At 38.4% G+C, this 16,115-nt stretch overlaps 1 long non-coding RNA gene across 1 annotated transcript in view; it reads right to left on the reverse strand.

Annotated features, from left to right (window-relative positions):
- Nucleotides 1-658: 658 nt before the first annotated feature.
- Nucleotides 659-16,115, reverse strand: part of LOC108787860 — a 352,900-nt gene continuing 337,443 nt past the window's right edge. The window contains exon 3 of the long non-coding RNA XR_001941298.1: nt 659-697. This is a non-coding gene — a long non-coding RNA (uncharacterized LOC108787860). The remainder of the gene's footprint in view (nt 698-16,115) is intronic.

The raw sequence follows: 16,115 nt of genomic DNA on the forward strand, positions 1-16,115 counted from the left end.
TTATGCTATGTGGACGGGAACATGTAACAAATATAAAATAGGTGTTATCCCAATTTGGCTGCAAAAGTGGAAATATACTTTAAGCTTCTAGTACTGCAGGAAGCAGCTGGCTGAATTTTCTTAGAGTACTAACAGGGTCCCTTTAACCTCCCTGGTGGTATGATTTGTTTATTTTTTTCATGTCATTTTTCGGTCGTTTTTTTTTAAATATCCCGCCGGTTTCTCCCCCCTGCAATGCGGCTTTCCCGAGTGTAGCTCTGGGTTACCGCTTATGGTATGGAAAAGTAACCCCAAGCTACACTCGGGAATACCGCCAGGGAGGTTAAGTCTAATTAAGATCTAAGAGATTATTTGTGCAGTCACTGTTTCCTGAATCCCCACTGAAATATTATCTAGATTTTCAGAGTTTAGAATGGATGAATTGTAGTACACAGTACACTATTCCACCAATACTGTACCCCCAGGGGAAGACTGTCAACATTAGAAGGTTTATACAAAGTTACCATATCGGTAGCAATATTTTTAAAAACATAACAACACAAAACCACTATTATTTCCTTTGGCTTTGTGTAACACAGCTAAATATATACAGTATGCTACCAAACACAACTGAAAAATATTTAGGGAAACATTACATACAAGCAGTTTATCTTACCTTGTGATCCTTTGTCGGTATGCTGTTCTCCAGTCCTGCAACCTAATAAGAAAAGGATTATGTAGAGTTAATATTTTTATATTTTTAAAGTTTCATGTATATTTTACGGTTTACATTCTTGGCATATACTTCTTTCAGAGCATTACATATGCATATTTGAAGATATTTACTACAAAATTAGACTGTTTACTTAGTAGCAGTTTTTCACTTTTGAAAGTGCAGTATATGTCAGTTGTTAAATTATACTTACCACAATTTTCCTGGTTCCACCTAATGGCAGCCTACTCTATGTCAGCTCTATCCTCCAAATCTCCCTATGGCAACCCATAACAAGAGAATAAGGAGATCTAGCTGCAAATCCCAATTCCATCAAAAAAGCTTGTGACGGTCAATAACAGCCAATTAGGGTGGGGATCACATGGCTGTCAAGAAGAGGAGCCAGAAAGAAAATTATAGTAAGTATAAGGTAACAATTTTCTGCATTCCTAGTCCTTGTCATGTTAGCCTGCTATGGGCCATACTAGTAATGTCATTAGGGAGAGAAAAAAATAAAAGCATGCACACCACATGATGCAAAAATTATTTAACTAGACAAAACAGCAGAAAGAACACAGGTCCCAAGAGAACCTGCAGAATGAAATCTGACATCTAGCCTATAATAGAGCACAAAAGTATTGGGTGTGCTCCAACTAACAGTCTTGCAGACAGCCTTGTCGGGCACCTTTGCATAGCTTGCCCACGTGACCTGCATTCCGCTCATAAAGTGAGCCTGTAACTCCAAACGAGGGGAAAGAACCACAGACCTACAAGGGTTATGTATGGTTTTAATTCCCCAAGAAGACACGATTCTAGGTTAAGACAAAAAGGCTTTCATCCTGCCTGAACGGTGTTGGCCTGTTAAAGTACACAAATAAGCTAAGCATCAAATCCAGTTTGGACCATTCTCACTCTTTCATTGGCAGATCTCATGGGTTAAAAGTAGAAAGCTCAGCTTCCCATTTGACATGAAACTCTGTGGCCTTAGGTAAAAAGGCGGGAACTGGCCCAAGGCGTATCCTGTCTAACATAAAGGCTAATTTATTGACAGGGCATAAAGGACCAAGACCTCTCTGGTGGAAGCAATTGTTACTAAGAGGGCAGCCTTTAGTGTAAGATGCCACAATGAACAAGACAGAATTGGATCATCAAGGTATCATCGAGGCCTTCAGTAAAAGAGTGAAATCCCACCCAAGCAACATGGATCTTCTAGATGCCTTCTTGCTACCACCTTTGTGAATTGCAATAGGAGATGTTCTGCCCATTTTGACCCTGTGAATACTGATTAGGCAGACAGGTGAACTCTCAGAGTATAATAACTCAAGCCCATGTCAAGGCATTGCTGTGGAAACTCCCAAACTTTATTTAATGAAGAATAAAAATAGAACCCCCATTAAAAAAAAATACAAAGAACAGAAAGAAATTATTATCTTTACATATACTTCAATTTCATGTGAATAACACCTACATGAAATTTAGGTATGTTAATATAACATACATACTATAATAGGATAAAATTGTCTTTTTTCCCAATGAATGGGTGCTTTCTCCACAATGGAAAAAAAGAATGAAAAAAAAAAAAGATAATACGGGAATTTAATACATTATCTTGCTTATAATCCTTTCTGAATTTATATGATATTCTCAAATCCAATAACACTGTATGTAAAATGAGAAACTATAGGAGCACTAACAAAATATGTGTCATATACTCATTTTTATAAAATGCATTATGACAGTGTGTCCATGCAGATACAGTTTCATATTAGTTACACAGCTACGCAATTAGTTAAAAAAATTGTTAGACAAGATATTTTAGAAACAGGGTATAAGGTATACACAGATTTACTTAGTAAGATAAGAAAATAAAGTGATTCCAGCTTATAGATCAAATCTTATTCAGTTGCCATGGGTAACTGCAATTTACATATAGTTATGGCACTGTCATTGCACACAGGATCAAAATGAGAAATGTTACAATACAGTTCCTGTCTGCTGGGAGGGAGGTTAAACATAAAACACAGGTGAAAGAACAACGTCATTCAGAGAACAGAATTTTGAGGTAACATTATTATTATAACAATTATGCTACTTGATTTGAAATGTGAGATTTCCAAGTTTATGAAGTCGCATAAGTTATTTTACTGGAGCAGGACCACTTGTTGGTGAAGTCTGCTATCAACGTAGCAGAGTAATGAGTCGCTAATCTAAATAATTGGAATACATCTGCTGAGGGGCCCTATTTTTTTAGAAGGAAATTGTTTAGTGTGGATGGAGGAATCTGTTATATATTTTTTGTTCAGCCCACAAGTTGAGCGAAGTGTGACGGAAGCCTCCGTTACTGTGTTGTTTGATGGGAACTGCAGGCCTGACTCCTTCCCACTGACTATGGACCTTCGCTGTGGATAGAGTTCTATTGATTGGGAGAGGGGCTTGCCATGGTGCTTTGGGCTGTGTGTGACCCTTTATTTACGTTCCATGGATCAGGAGAACCCCAGATACCTATTTTCCATTTATGTGGGGGGTACATGAAGAAACTGAGATTGTGTTTCCCTATAGCCCAGTATCCTTCCCTGGACCAGACTGGGAACTTATATTGGGAGAAACCCTTCTGTGGTTCCCCAGTCACCCCCTGGCATTATGGTTCAGTCACCCTGAGCCCATTATAGGTACAGGGTGTGAATGCAGCAGCACGGAAGAAGTTAACTCTGGATTTAGACTTCTATTAAATTGTTAAAGTCTGTTTGTGTATTTGTTGCATTGTGTTAATAATGAGATTAACATAGCAGCATAGACACTCAGGAGATAGTTAATCCCATCATATTTGTTTTCTCTCCCCCCATTTTTAATTAAGGCCCTGGGAGGAGATGGTTGGTTGCATTGTTTTATTGTTTGATTGCATTATGTTTTTAGACCTCCATAACTGTATTAATAATGTGCTGGTTTTCAATAAAGGTAGGTCCTAACCTAATATTTACTAGTTATGCCTGGCTATTTGGGGAGGTTTGGGCTGTAATTACTATCTTCTGGTTCCAGACTGGAGGAAGCTGAATTCTGATGGATGTACCCAGTCACATGCAGCTTAAGAATATAGGGTTTTCAGTCAAGCTTGACATATCCATACACATAACAAAAGATAAGGTTGAAGTGTGTTTCTACATTATTACCAGTGGCATTACTATAGCCATAGCAGTCCAAGCAGCCAGGGCACCCAAGGGTGGGAAGGGTGTCACACTCCACTCCAATGTCTCCATTCCAGGAGAGCCAATGTCAGATGCACAAGATCATGCTTTGGGATCATGCTATTGTTAGTCACAGATATCCTTTACATTCCACTATCTGTGAGTAGATCTCTTGCTTTAAGAGCTTCTTGCCATGCTGGCCAGCATTTTGGCATTAACCCCCTCAAAGTGTCTTTGTCACAAAAAAGTGATAGGACATTGGAGTTTTTGTATTTTGTGCTCTGACTACTAAACCACGAAGTTCAGCACTTTCTGACTGCAGAGGGGGGCTTAGAGTTTACACCAAAAACCCTAAGATTTTATACTCTGACAAAATCAGTTGACGCTGAAAAATGCTGCTGCGCTACTAAGTAGCTAGCTGGACAACTAAGGTTAAAAGTGAATTCCCTACACTGCTGCTCTACTGAGGCAACTTCTATTCACAGCACTCATCCAAAATAGCATACTGACTATGCTAACAGCTCTCCTGCTGCCTGTTCTTGATTTAGACATACTTTATGCTTCGATCAATAACACTATGGTCACAGGTGTCCCAGAGTGATGTCACTGGGGGTCCCATCAACATTTTGCTATGGGGCTCCATGAATTGTAGATAAAACCCTGATTAGTGCTAGGTGTGTGTTCTGTGGCCACATGTGTACCATGTTACAGTCCTTAGCCTTACATTGTGTTAAAAATAAATGTCTGTTCTAGTATTTCTGAGCACCAGCACTACATTGTTCATTCATTTCTACAGATTTCTTGCATGGATGAGCAGTGATTTCCTGATGTAGCTGTAATAAAAAAAAACAGTCCTGCATGGTGTAGCATAGTGTGCATAAGTGAATTTATTTAGTGAAGATGCTTACCTCTTTTAGTAAATTGACCTCAATATGTTAGAGGCAATGACCTTTACAAATAAATAGAATTTTAAATTTAAAGAGACTTTACAATTAAAATAAAATTTACATTAAAAGAGACTATGTCATGAGGATTAAAAAACAAAACTGCTGCAGGTATATAGGGTCAGCACAGAGGTGCCTGCACAGGCCAGCATCTCAGACCTTCCTGTCATAGCCAAAACTTGCCTGTCCCTTCCTGCACATTCCTATTGGAGTAGTGTTGGAGCAAACTCCAACACTACTCCAACAGAACTGTCTGAGCTTTTTCTGTCAGAACAGCTTTGCATGCATCTGTTACAGGAGGGTATGGGAGGCTGCTGCAGGTATATACTTTTGTCCCCCCATCTCTTTAAGGGGGGGAAAAAATAAGGTGGGAGATACAAAAGCCCTTAGCAACAACGTATCTTTCCTAATTGGCTACTATGGGCAAATACATATACTGTTCTCAGTAGTTTAACGTTTTAATAAATACAAACCATACAAACCAAAGCTGTTAGCTGTATAAATATCCAGAATATTTTATTTGCAGCAAAACAAATGCACATTATAGTGATATGATAATGCACATCTGAAATGTTAAATCCTGTGACACGGCTCAGCCTACCTCAGAACACCTCCACGTTTTTATGCAAGACATCATTTGGTGCTAGAGCAGAAAATAATTGGCTCTGCAGTGAAAGTTGATAAGGAATAGAATGAGATGGCTGCCAAAGCAAAACTCTGTCTGAAATGACACTGTCACCAAAGGTTTCTCTAACCTGATCTTCATTTTGGCTTATCATTTTCAGAAACTGTAAAATGGTTTTAGTGGTCTGAAAGCGAAGCCTGTGTTGCAGGGGATTGATTTGGTTGCCAAGTGAAAATGGCCTACATTAACCTGCCACCGATATCTAAATATGTTGATAGGAGTCTGCTGTGGAGAAAATTGTCTTAGAAAATTGTCTGATCTCTTATTTCTGAATCGCCTTTTCCTCAGTAATGTGCCTGGTGAAGTTTCTGTTTATTCCTGTTGGGTATATAACCTAGCTTGGTTGATTTCCTTGCTCAGCAAACAACTAAATACAAATCAAGAGACAATATGATGCTGATTGTACTTGCACTCTACAGCAAATGAAAACTGAACAAGTAGTGAGTTTAAGAAGAAAATGCATGCCTTAAAGAGCAATTTAGTCTTCTGTATTATACTGCAATTTTATAAAATAGCAGAGGTGAAAAGCTAGACTGCTTACAGTCACAGCACAAAATGTAACTGTGTTACATTATGCTTGATGTGCAATGTCTTGATGCATGCATTTACAGCATATTTAAAATATACATACGCAATATGTGCACACAAACATCTGAATTCCATACAAGACAGTTGCTAGATTATATTTAACTAGTCAGAAAAACTATGCACATTACAATGCCTCCCCACCCTCATGAAACCCCAAAAAATTCCACCTCCAGAAAAAAACTTTTTTAATTAAAGTGACACAAAATTCAGAAGTTAAATCTTAAAAATGCATTCAAGTACCTTAGCTATTAACAAAAATGTATCTTATTTGTGTAGCACTGAGATGTAGATCCTCAAATCCTCTGTGAATTGGTGCTGACACTGTCCTTCCTTCTGGTGGGTGGCTACTTTTGCTCCCCATGATCCCTGTGTGGGTTGTAAAGTAGCCTACGCTTCAAACTCACTACTGTACTCCTCAAATCTACACCTGAGTGATACACAAATAAGACACATTTTTTTTAATAGTTAAGGTACTTGAATGCATTTTTAAGATTTAACTCCTGAGTTTAGTATCACTTTAAAGTAATATTAAAGTCAAAAGATTTTTAAGCTATTTCAGATGCTGATTACATCAGTTACAATTAATGCTGCTCCTTGATGTTTAAACATTTTCTGCAGAATCAGCTGGTCCCCTGAACAATGGCCCTACTATCCTGTTTTAAGGAGGTCCCTTTTTTTGCAGGGTCTTATATGGCCACCCTTGTATGTGTTAGTAAGCTCCACAAACACCCAGACACAGCAAGGCAAGCCTCTCCCATGCTGCCTGGTCCTGGCTCCTGCCTCCACCCTTCTCAATGTAAGTAGATGGACAGCTGCTTCAGACTGCTCTGTCCATTGTGATCTTGTACTGGACAGGACGTTCATGGAAGCAAGCTAAGAGAGTTGGAGTCAGCTGTTTGGAAACATGATTAGTAAATGTTTTGGCAAAAATGGTGAAGGGTTAGAAATCCTAAAAGCTATTTAATAGCTATCTGTGTCCTCACTAGAGGGACATATCCTTCCTGACCTAGTAACAGGTAACAGGGGGCACCGAGACAGAACGTGATGAGAAATCTCGCCAACAGGGACATAGAGAGGAACAACAAACATTTTTTTTAAGAAGGGCACATAATAAAACATCTGGCTGCGTTTTTAATTGTTGTATATATCTTCTTGTCCTTGTGACACCTGTTACCCTGATTTCTTGTTCTGGTGTCACAGGGACAGAAAGCAAGGAGAAACCTTCTCAGTGAGGGCACAGACATCAATGAAAGTCTGGGAGAGGTACTAACCCCTACCTACACTATATCCAAAACCCCCAAAAAGTTTTTGGCTGTAGATGGACTTTACATTTTTTTGGAATGGAAGGGTTCACATTAAACACAGTGGTGCCTTCATAATCAATCAGCTTTTTGAAATGCAACTCTTATCTCAAAATGTGTAGCCTAAGCAGGCTAAACTACACTCTTATTAAAATGTTTATTTAGACTTTTTGTCAAAGTCTGTAGCTAAGCTCTAATCTTCACCTTTAATAATTTTTCCTGGCTGAGTAGGAAATAAAATATAGGTGTTAGCATCCAATTTACCCTCTATTATATAAGAATACACTTCTACTTTAAAATTATGGAGTGCGCCCACACAGTGGAGGACTGAGAACCTTTGGCTTGGGGGTCAGCCAACATTCACAAACAGGACAGATTTCTGCAGGTTAAAGAAAGTGTACCATGGAAAGTGTGCCATACAACTCAAGTGATCAGTAACCATGGTGAAAGGTGGGTGTTTCTAAAGGACGGGGTTTATTTTGATGCTTATTGTCACATTTTTTAACATCATCGTCCTTGCTATTTGGTCACATGACACCTAAGAGCTGGAAAGGAAGTTGGTACTGAAATACTTTCTGCCGGAAGCCGTTAGCCTACCATGTGCAACTGACTGTGGGTCTGACATTGATCGATTTCTGAATGGTGAAGTATTTTCGCCCACGAGCCCAACATATGTTATTAGTACTGACCCAGATGCAAATGACCCCCGGGCCCCCAGTCCAGACCTCCTCTTTTCGCACAGCTTATAAATTACATTCACAATTATATAATTATTTTCTAGTTTTAACAATGCAAAGTCAGTTTTATAGTACAAGCCATAGACCTACAGATATAGCATTTTAAATGCCATTTACTGTGTTTGAGCAGACAAGTGGCCATTTCAGTGGTATGCCAGACCAACAACAAATACTGTACAAGCAAATAATACTACTAGTCTTAGTACTTTCATGCATACAGCAGATATAAGAATGTGGCTTGCACAGGAATTCTAGTGTTATCTTGTTACAGCCTGCGTTTGGAAATGTCCCTGTATTATAGAGGCTTATGTCTTCACACTTTGAATTGACTGACACATTATTTTCTCTGCACCCCAATCTATTTTCTGCCTTGCTAAGCTTATAAAACTCTGCATAAATCCTTTCTCGTATGCCGCTCTGTCATGCTACAGTCTCCCTCTTCATTCTCATCTCTCACGTACCCCAAGGGGTTCTGTCCTGTCTCCTAGTTTTAAAGGCTCAATGATCACTGAAGGTTTAATGGCCTGTCAATTGAATGGTACTGTCTTGTAGGTTGTGACCTCGGTACCAGTAGTACAATGTTCCAAGCCTGGGCATATTTATTTTAAAGTCTTGATGGTTTTGGCAATAGATTTAATCTAGTCTATAGAGAAGCTTTGCTGACAGAAATAGCGATGCAAGCATGACAGATAGGAATCTTCTTTTCCCAGTTTCATCACTGGGAATACGCAAGCAGGGGTGATCACATTGGAAATGTATTCCACAATGGCACAGTGGCACACTGCGCTATATGTAAATAAAGCATACATATGTATGTGAGTAAAGCATACATGCAATAAAAAACATACATTAGGTTTAAGACGATGTAGATTTTCATTTGAGTTTTAGCACTGATCACTATAGGAAAACTGAGACTACGTATCTGTCTATTGAATGAAAAAGTATAATATAATAAAAAAATTATAAAATTACTTAGATTCTCAATCAGAAAACAAATCATATGAATGTCAAGGAGATCTGGGAACCCAAGTAATGTTTATAGTTTATAATAAAGCATAGCTTTTTAATTCTGCAATGTAAATTCGTACACATAGCCATAAAAAATATTGAGGGGATATGTATAAGCTAATTTTAGCTTTGTTTATCCTACAAAAAACAATATATGTATTACTTAACTATCTTAAGTAATGACAAAGTTATTGGCGAATAAATATCAAAAATATAAAAATCGTTCTGTTCCATATGGGGTTGTACAGGTGTGAGGGTTGAGTTGGCTAAGCAATACAGAATGTTCACTTAGCAAACTAAATAAAGTGAAGTTATGGATTCAATATTTTTTTTAAATTTTTCCCTGCAGATGATTGGGTATTTAAAGTGAGCACAGCCCCAATTTGCTAAATTAACATGTTCTTCTCCATCTTTTCTCATCAGGGGTGCTGCATCACCCTGGGGTGCAATTCAGGTTTTTCAAGGCTGCCACGATTGTATGGGATGCAGTTTGTTCTGTATCTGCTGCACATGTCAATTATTGCTAGAGTGCTGGTAGCCAGTCTGCCTCCACCATGGAAGCACATGGTGCTGATCCAGTGCAGGTGGCATCTTGGGTTGCCCCCAGCATTCAGAAGAGGATGCAAGTCTGCTTCCATCCAGGCCTGCTTCACCTCCAGCCCTGCCATGATGCTGAAGAATGTAGAACAATGATGTGAAGGGGGGACTGAGGACATTAGGCTCCTGATATGAAGGGGGACTCTGAGGTAAAAGGGGGGCTCATGTGTGTAAGGGGGCTCATGTGTATAAAGGGAGACTCTGGTGTGAAAGGTGGGGACTTTCATGTGAAGAGGGCTCCTGATGTAAAGGGTTCCTGATGTGGAAGAGGGGGGCATCTGATGTGGATGGGGCTTTTGGTGTGGAAGAATTTTGCAGCTGATGTGTAGCATGCTCCTGATGTAAAGGAGAGACTCTGATATAAAGGGGAGGGGTTGATGTAAAGGAGGGACTCTGATGTGAAGGGGGTTATTGATGTGAAAGGGAGACTCTGATATGAAAATGGGTTCCTGATGTTTAAGGAGGCTCTGATGTGAAGGGGAGACTCTGATATGAAAGGAGGAAATTTCACACACAAGTGAAAGTCATTTACAATTATGTTACCCTTCTCTGCAATGTATTTGTACAAATGGAGCTTTTCAAGCTTAACTTACATCAAGAACAAGCATGGAACAACTGAGAGCTGTGGACTTGGAGCTCTGTGTCTGCCTTTTGTCCATCCCTGCAAGAAACACTGCTCAATGAATTTTAAACCCTACCACCCATGCAAACTTTTAAATATTTTCCCTGTATTACCTGAAATGCTAAAATTAGAGTTTATATTAGCTTTTTAGCTCAGCAGAATTTGTCTAATAAAGAAACCCTTTTCAAAAGCTTGAATACCTAAAAACTAAAATGAATAAAGGGTGTAACCTAAATGCCAAGCTTGTTGCATTAAATGGCTGATTATAATACAGACTCATTTGTTAAGACTTAAAGTGACATTAAACTCTTCAAAATACATTCAAGTACCCTAACTATTAACAAAAAGGTATCTTATTTGTGTATTACTCAGCTGTAGATGATTTGAGGATCTACAGCCAAGTCATTGATTCAACTCCTGAGTTTAGTATCACTTTAAGCCTGGTATACACTCTTTTTTACTTTCAACCTGTGGATTAAATAAAAAAATACAACAGATTCCTCCATCAATGGTTACGAGTGTTAATCAAGGAATCCCCCACTGTTTCTATTGTATTCTGACCATAGCCACTGGCTTTTGTCAGAATACCTGAACGGAGCCTGCAGCTGATTGGGCTTCAATCAGCTGATCAAGGGAGGCTGAGCAGAAGGGCGCTAACAGAGAATGCAGCAAATTTTGACTGGTTCATCAAGAGACGGCCAAAATATGCTGTGTGTATAGCCCACTGTACACTAGTAATGTCATATTCCCACATCTTTTTTTCATAAGCCAAAATTTGTTGCCTAACACAATGCTATGGTAATATTAAGATTAATATTGCTCCATATTATACTAAGCTGTCCACTGATAAACAAATTGTTCATATGTATAAATATTGGGATACTGATCCTTTTATGTTATGAATTTGCACAACTCCTATTCAGTGCTTGCTAGGCATCTTAGCACTGCTCCCAATAAACTATACAGTGCAGAGTACTTCACCAGGACAGAACATTAAAATATTGGTCAAAATTTCTTAACTATCTGAAGCATTTGAATCAGCAACATCGGTCTGAGCTCCACTATTAAGATCATTTGTATCCCAGTCCCAGAAGGTGATTTGCAAAGTGTGTCGAAATTGTTTGTATCATGGGATAATCTCTATCTCAAGCTTTCAATGCAAGCATAAGACCTCAAACAATGCCACCAAAACTAAAGATTTGTCAGAATGACTTTTATTCATTTTATTCTTATCATGTACATTATGTTTCCTGTCAGTAAGCCTATTAAAATACACTACGGGGAGTCTTTGCTGAGGATCTGCTTTCTGCACAGAGGACTGATTTAAATGCCTTGCAAAGAATTTAACAACATGAAAAATGCACTCATGCTTGGGTTTCTGGAACAGCAACAAGCCAGTAGGATTAAGATGGTCATACACATTAGATGGTCAACAATTGTTAGGTTATGTTTTGACTAAAATCTTTGTGAACATGCTCTTTGGCTCTATGCACATTAAATAGGCTGTGAACCATTAAGCTTAGTTTATCTGTATACTGACAGGTTTGAATACTAGGGTATCTGAAGGCATAGTGATCAAGTGTTATCTGTTGGGGTTATTGCTAGCACATTCACTCCTCAAGTATTAGCCAAATCACAACTATATGTACTTAAAATAAGGGTGACATAGGGGTCAATTTAAAGGCTGTCTGGTTAAAAGCCTAGCATCAGTTTTAGATAAAGTGCAAAAAAGATAGAACCTTTGTAAGATTTTAAATGCTCTAGAGAGATTTTCTCCCACTTCCTGGATGGGTGATAACACAGAAAGTGAAGAAAATTTCTCTGAATAGGTTACAGACAGCAATTAAAACCTCATATAGTTTATAAACCCTTCCTGTTCTATCCAAAAATGGAACTATAGTTATGCTGAAATGACTTAAAGAACTATTGGGTAACCTTTTAGTCCCATAGATCTCTTTAGGAAAATGGGAGGATATATACCAACGTCCTCCCATAACTCAAAACTCAGTATATAGCAGGCTATATAGATCCACCCCACTGGCTGATTGACCGCAGGCTTTGCCTATATAGTTAGCGCTGGAGGGTTGGAGAGGGGAGGGGGGGAATTCCTGCGGGCAGCGGTGACTGACAGTCACAGCTCTATGCAGGGAGCTGATTGGGAAGTGAGCAAGCGGTGGTATGTTTTTGCTCACTTCCCGATCAATAGAGCCAACGTGTGACACTTTTTTGGGGATTTTTTTTACAGAGATGTGGCAGCTTCAAAGTAAAGCATCACATTATTCCAAGCTCAGCATCATTATAAGCAGTGAGTAGATATATTTTCAAATTTTAGCTTATTTGATAAGATGCAGCAGTTTACAGCACAGCAGCATCTTGAACTGGGCAGAGAAGCTGATGATAATTATTTAATTGAGATTGTGTTTTTTTCTATTGCTATCATACACATATTTACTGTATATACTGTATAGTCAGTGGCCAGTTATGTATGACCTGTCCACTAAAGGATCCAGTTAGGAATAACAAAATGAAGATACAACCAACCATGAGCAGAGAAGATTTTGAGAACCTTCAAAGTTATTGGCCATTTGAGGACCATTTACTATTGTAAGATTTAAGTTGAATTAATGTTACACTAAACTCAGGCGTTAAACCTTAAAAATGCATTCAAGTACCTGAACTATTAACAACAATGTAGCTTATTTGTGTAGCGGTAGATTCTCAAATCATCTCTGAATTCATGGGTGGCTACCTTTGTTCCCCATGTGTGCCCTGTGTGTGTTCCCCATGTGTCCCAGTGTGTGTTGTAAAGTAGTCACTGCTCCAAACGCACTCCCAAGATGACCTACAATATCACATTTAGTTTACCAATTTGTATTGAGATTGTAGTCCATCATGGGAGTGAGCTTGAATCGGTGGCTTTACAACACATCCAGGGACCATGGGGAACAAAAGTAGTCAGCCTCCAGAAGGAAGGACAGTGTCAGCACCAATTCAGAGATGATTTGAGAATCTACAACTGAGTAATACACAAATAACCTACATTTCCGTTAATAGGTAAGGTACTTGAGTGGATTTTTAAGATTTAACTCCTAAGTTTCGTATCACTTTGTTAGGTTTGGCAACATTATATCAACATCATTATTAGACATCAAACACTAGACTGGATAGGAAGGCAGAACATGTTTTAAAAAGTTTTTATATGGGGTCAACAATGCCAGACAATGCATTATCATGGATTTCCAGTTTAGACAGAAAGGCTGATACAGGGGAAAAATTAGCAGATATATTTTCAATGACATGCATCAGAAGAACAGCAAAAAATTATAAACATGCAGCCTAGAATGATCAGGAACACCAATGTTTTGTTGATGGAAAAGGCTGTTACTGATTTACAGTTTGGGTTACCGATTATACCATATATGGGTATCATTTTCAGAATGATTGCCTCATTATTGTTTTACTATTGTGTCTACAAGTTACTGGTCATGCTGGAGTACATTGAGCAGTGGATGTAGTGATCTTTGGCGGGTGTCTCCTGAGACCTGGGGACTCTTTCAAGGGTTATCAGTGATGGAAAAGTTAAGAAAAGCTGCTGTAGCTTTCCCTATGTGACCCAGTATATAAGTATCCCCTCATATAACTGTTTGACTATGTTCGGCTCTGTTGCGCTTTCTGGCTCACTATTTTAGTCGGAGTATAAATGCCCATATCTAGGTATCCATTTTCTCCTGAGTATTTTTCATGCAAACTCTTAAAAAATGTATTTAAATTAATGAATATACACATTCATATAAAATACTATAAAAAGGACATAAAAATAAACATAATAACAATAAAACAATAATAAGTAATATACACATTAATATTAAAAAAGGTTGGTTGGGGTGAACAAAATTGCCACTATCTGGCGAACTATGAAAAATGAACAAACTGATCACCTTAACTGCTTCAATGATGTCCTTCACTGTGCAGTGGTAAGACAAAAAAGATGATGCCTTTTCAGTGTACAGTGGTGAGACAAAAAACACGACACCTCTTTAATATACATTGGTGAGACAGAAAATATGACGCCTTTTTCGTTTACAGAGTTGAGACAAAAAAGATTATGGCCTTTCATTTTACAAAGGTGAGACTTGGGATGGTGCCTCTTCAGTGTATGGTGGTGAGAAAAATGGATTTAACCGTATCAGTGTAGGACATATAAGAACGAAAAGGATGATGATATTTAATTGTACAAAGTTGAGACAAACAGAGACACATAGTAGAGTGATGGCAGGAGAATACCAAGGTTTTTTTTATTTTATAGATAGATCTATGTTTATTCCAAGCATGTTTAAATGCACTGTTGGAAGTCTGTTCCTAGCATTAACTACGCTTTTGGTAAAACAATACTTTCTGATGTTTTGAACTTTCATCCCAAAAATGATGATGCCTCTTCAGTGTACCTAGATGAAATAAAAAAGATGATGATCTTTTAGGGGGTTATTCACAAACCTACATGAAGGATCAGCCATAGCTCTGGCTGATCCTTCGGCTAGCTTTGGCCCCCAGAGCCCTTCGTTTCATTTGAACCGAAGGGCTGCTGTACGGGCTATTCACTATAACCCGTACAGCTCCCGAAGGCGGCCGAGCAGCTCAGTCGAGCTGAAGGCACATGCTTCGGCTCGACTGAGCCGAGGTGAAAGCCGAAGCGGGCCGAACAGCCGGCAATTGGCCGACCTACAGCCTGCTTCTGACTGCTGGGTGGAGCCAGCTGTGATCTCACGGCTGGCTTCACCCAGCTGTAATGACAGATCAGCGTCCCCAAATGACCTGGGGACGCTGAACTGTCATTAAACAATGGAGACGGCCAGCTATGCCCAGTTGTTATTCATTGGCCGGGACCTGTGAAGACAACGTGAGAGTAGTGAGACAAAAAATGTCTACTTTTAAGAATGCTCCGGTGAGAAAAAAGGAATGATGTTTTCCAGTGTATAGTGGTGTATGAGACAACTTTTCAGTGTACAATAGTAAGACAAAAAGAGTTCACCCTTTCAGCGTACAGTGGTGAGACAATATGAGATCATGTTTACTTAACAAACAGCAACAAATATATAAGCTTTTATCAATAAGAATGCAAAGCAAAATATTACGATCACTTTAGGCATTAATGGTACAATTATGAGAGAATCAAGCTTATCAAATAACTCAAACGGTTCTGAAAGACTATGCATTAATTGAAGACATGCCGTGATCTGAAAACAGTGAAGTAGATACATTAATTTTATTAACAAATTTTACTACATTACCCAGACATATTTTACGATTTCCTTTATTTCTCTGCATGCAGTTTCTTTCAAAATTAAAATAATTATCATTCTCATAGATGGAGTCTTATAGACTTTCATTTCCATAAACAGTCATCCCATTACAAAACATCTAATTAATTTACATTAACACACTTTCTAGAACAATCATTTCTGAATGCATGGTACATTACTAAACTAGCCTGTGGAGTTACTGGGGAGACTGGAAGAGACAGGACATAGATTAAAATGCAAGGCAAGATAAATGGTCTGTTTTAGTTACCAACAAATACAAGAAATGTATTTTACATTTCAGCTGCTAAACAAAATCTTTGCTCAAATTTTGAAAAAATATAATATATAATCCCTTTATGACAGGGTTTTGTTTCCCTTAAAACAAAATTAAAGTGTTAAAGTGTAAAAGGAACACACACACACACACACATATATATATATATATATATATATATATATA

The sequence above is a fragment of the Nanorana parkeri genome, unplaced genomic scaffold (genome assembly GCF_000935625.1).
Source record: "Nanorana parkeri isolate BGI_ZX_2015 unplaced genomic scaffold, ASM93562v1 scaffold288, whole genome shotgun sequence".
Lineage (NCBI taxonomy): Eukaryota > Metazoa > Chordata > Amphibia > Anura > Dicroglossidae > Nanorana > Nanorana parkeri.